The sequence below is a fragment of the Apteryx rowi genome, unplaced genomic scaffold (assembly GCF_003343035.1).
Source record: "Apteryx rowi isolate R43461 unplaced genomic scaffold, aptRow1 scaffold_3, whole genome shotgun sequence".
NCBI classification, from domain to species: domain Eukaryota; kingdom Metazoa; phylum Chordata; class Aves; order Apterygiformes; family Apterygidae; genus Apteryx; species Apteryx rowi.
In genome coordinates this window covers 1,536,196-1,540,598 of record NW_020449418.1, presented here as the reverse complement: position 1 = coordinate 1,540,598, position 4,403 = coordinate 1,536,196, and positions in this window count along the sequence as shown.

The following is a 4,403-nucleotide window of genomic DNA, read 5'->3' as shown; positions in this document are numbered from 1 at the left end:
GTGCCAAAGAAACGGGTCGCAGTGGGGTGGTAGCAGCCCTCAGCTGTGTGGTGGAGGAGGCCCCCGCTCACCTTTCTCCCTCCCGTTTTTTGTCCTCCTGCCTTTATCCCTTCTCCTCCCACAGGTATCTTCAGAGCATCCCATATCCATGATGCTTACGTAGGCAAGAAGCTGCTAGAGCCAATTTGTCTCGCTACTTGTGCGTCCCTGCCTGTGCCCCCGCATGCACTTAAAACATGAACTATTTATTTGGGAAACTGTTTATTTTTTCTGTACAGGCCAGCTAAGGATGTGTCAGCGCTGATGCTGCTTCTGATTAGTTTTTGGTTTGGGAGGGATGTTGTGGTGGTAACTGGGAGTGTGATCTGGGGTCTTTCCACGGCCGTGTGTGAGCTGTGATTAACCTTGGGCTCCCCGGCTCCAGACGTCTTTGTCTGTGGTGGCTGCCAAACGGGGTGACGCAGCGGGACTGTCCCTTCAGACCGACCTCCTAGAGCGAGCTGAGAGGGGAGGCTGGCAACCAAAGCAAACGTGTACATCCCTGCCTCGTGTCCAAGCGCTTTTGTTTCTAAGAGCTAACGTGGTATTTGTCCGCTTGCTTCCCAGGAGAATGGGAGGGAGAGGAGAAAGTGTGAAAGGACTCTGGGGGAACTGAACAGAAAAGCTGCTCTTTTAACTGAGAAAACTAATGCTTTCCCTGGAAAGTCAAATTCCCTTTTGAAAGGAGACTTCCAGCCTTCAGGAAATCTCCTTCGTGCCAGTAGGCCATTGGGATCCCTTCAGCAAGCTGGGCATCACGTCCTGTCCAACAGACAAGCTCTGAAGGGAACCACAGTGTTATAACTGCATTGACAGGGCGTCGCTTGACTTGTTTAGAGTATGCTTTAATGCAAATGTGGCATGATTTTTTCTGCTTTTTCTCTTACGGTTAAATAAAAGCAGGAGAGTTTGAAAAATGAGCTGGAGGATGCTTTTGTTGCAAGCCAGGTCTCTGAGATGAAAAGAGGTGGTATTTAATTAAAGCAGGTGACTGATACTTTTAAATATCATTCTTCTTGTTCCAGTACAAGAGTAACATTTGCCCCAAAGTAGTACACATGATATTAACTGTTTCGATAAGTCTGTAGAAATGGTGTGTATGTGTCTGTTTATGTGGGTGTACATACGATAACATCTGATGATGTTGCTTCATGCCAGGCGAGTTCAACGGGTATCGGCAGTGCACATCACAACCAACTGCAAGCCTGTTTCACCTTCTTACAGAAACATCAGCCCATATCATTTTTTAGATCCATCCTCAGCCAAGCACTTAGCCAGTTTTGGGCATAGCTGTGCTGTTCAGATCTGGTTCCACATCCACTTGACTATAGTGGCCAGTGGTTTTGGATTCACTGTTTTCAGATCACAATTTAGGTCCCTCTCATCAGTAAGAATAAGCTAACTCAGGTATTTGATGGATGGTGAAAGATACCTTGACAAGAATCTCTTGTTAAGAGGAAAAACTTGTCTCCCCTCTACCCCTCTCTCCTGTTTCACTCCTCCAAATAAAGTAGGCATGGTTACACTCTTAGGTTTGCATAAGTGGTCATTATATTTATGTGGCCACATGGGAATCTGCATACAAAAAATATGAGTTTTTACTGCATTTCTTTAAAAAAAGATTGGTTTTGACCCAACACTAATGTAGACATTTTTGAAATACCCTTTCTTTATGAACAGAAAGATAAAATGAAAAGGTCCTTCACTCTTCACTCTTCTTTCCCCCTCCCCCCAGCAAAGCTGTTGTCTAAATTTGCTTGACTGCCTCTAATCCTGGGATGAGAGTTGATGAGCAGCTGGCAACAATGAAGCCTTCATTTGATTTCAGCTTGTGAGAGTGTAGCTGGGCTGAAAGGTAAAGTATTCTTCCTGCAAATTAGTTGATTTAAGCCGAAGATAAGACCAAGTTGTGGAAACATCTTGATCCTTCAGTGTTCCATGCAAAAGCAACCTGAAATCCCCCCACACCTGTCACATCTGGTTGCAAGGGGGGCCTGTCCTGCTTTCAGTATTTTGTGCTCTGGAATTAGCTCCAAGAAAGCATGCCCTTGGGGAATGGCAAAAGTGTAACCTAACCTCCTTGGCATATGCTGGAGCTTGAAGTTACTGAGGGACGCAGCAGCTTCCTTGATGAAGCTTGTGTTTTACCTTCCTTTATTTAAGCAAACTTGGGATCTGTTAATTTGGCAACAGCAGTCTGGTGGGTGTGTTGGGAGGATGCGTTAAAGGAAGATGCTTGTAAAGCACCTGAAACAGGATAAAGAGACACAAAATGCAATGAAGGGTGAGCATTATTGTGTCAATAATTCCTAATGACACTTTTTTAACCCCCATTCGGTACAGACCTGTGTAAGTAACTGAGTGTGCTCTGCTACTGATATCTTGCCTTGGCTGTGGTGTGAGGGGCTGTAGGGTGCAGGCAGCTGCATGGGCTTAAAGACCCTTTGGTCTGTCCGAGTGTGTCTGGGATGAGTGCTAGAGATTTCTCCAGCAGAGGTGATGATCAGAGACTTACGCTGCAGTGTCAGACAGRATACCAGTCACTTCGGGTTTCTCACCCACCCCTTCTGAAATGAAAAATTACAGAACAGCCTGCCCAGAGAAGTTTGTATGGCTTAAAGCTTTGCTTGTGCCCTGGAATTCAAAGCTTTACAGGTCCTTAAACTCCTGGCTGCGTGCTTCTGCTTTAACAGAATCTTCCCATGTGCTAATTCTCACAATTCTTCTAAATACAAGGTGCTGACACCCTATTTCACAAACTGAGGAAACTGAGGAAGCAAGAAACTAAAACTGAACAGTAAGTCCAAGATCAAACAGCAAGTCAAGTCTGAAACCAAGAGAAGAATCTATATTCAATTCCTCCCTCTAACTCCGACAATACATTCCTTCCTGTAGGAGCTAATATAGAGAAATGTGTTAGAAACTGATAATGGTCAAAGATTGAATTATGGACAGGTAATGTGGGAGACCACACAGGAAACTCCAGGAAAGCTGTTTCCTGATCTCTGTTTCTCTGAAGTGTGAGGCTTGCCAGATTATGCTTTCAAATAACTGGCACTTGGACTGATGGGGAACAGGCCTATTTTGGTGATTTCATTAACAAGTGTAGGTTCTTCCTGACTGTTTATTAAATATATCATTTTCTGCAGAGACAAAGTCTTTCCTGTGAAAAAGTCCTCCCTATTTTCTTGGAAAAACAATTGCTCAATAGAGCTAGTCATTAAGAAATGCACTTATTTGTCTTTACATATGGAAAATCTGCTTTTACAATGAGAGAGGGAAACCCAGCCTGAATCTGGTCAAATTTGCTCTACTAAGTGCACCCTACACTTTTAATCCACAGAAAAAATAAACATGCATGTTCTAAATAGAAAGCCTAGGCCTCTGCCAGACATGCTTAGTCTAAATCTGGGCATGCTTGAAAGTGTCACTGAAGTCCCCCTACAACATGATGGCAGCTTTTGTGATTTCAAGGGAAAAATGAGCAGAGAATTGGCTTTGCTGGACAGTTATATGTAAAAGCATCTCCCCAATAAGCCAGTCCTCAGAGGAATGTAAGGAATGAAAGAGCCCACGGTGGAGTGTGGATGAAGGCCTGTGATGATGATGGCCAGCAGCGCTGGCTGTGGAGGGCTCCATGGGACCTGTCCCCCTCTGCTGCACAGTGCAGATGCCCTGCAGGAATGGTCTCTACCCAAAGGAGCCTGCAGCTCTGTGGGAGGTGACACCCCCAGGTGGGGTAAGGCCGTGCTGAGGTGGCCAGCAGGAACCCAGATCCTAGCCCTCCCTGCTGCCCCGAGGCAGCCGTCAACCCAGCCAAAGCCGTGGCGGGTGCTGGTGGGCACGGCTCTGTCCCCACACTCAGAGGTGTGCAAAGCCCTGGAGAAGTGGGACGCGGCACTTGGCTCTCCACTGGCCTCCCCCGGGGCGGTGGGAAGCACGGGGTGCCTTGGTGGTGCTCGTTTTGAAAAAGGAGTGTATAGAAGTGGAAGAAACTGCAAGGAGGGAGGAGGGAGGGAGAAGAGGTCCAGGGGTGGCTGTGGAGGGAAGTTGAGGAGGGGAGACTGGACAGGTCCCTCCTTCCCCTGCAAAGCCTGCTTTCTCTGGTTTTGAGAGAATGAGAGATCAGCCTATAGGGAGAACTTTCTTTCCTATCATTCCTTCCATCTTCATGTTTTTTTCTCCTTCTGTTTCCCACCCTTCCCCCCAGGGTACTTACAGTGCTTTTGCCTCTTAGATCAAATGTTTATGAACTCACCACGTGAGACAACCAGCAAGGAGACGATTAGCTGTGGCTACAAAAACCTGCTTTAGGAATTGAATTAATATTTCTTTCCCTTTTTTTTTCTTTCAGATTTTTCACC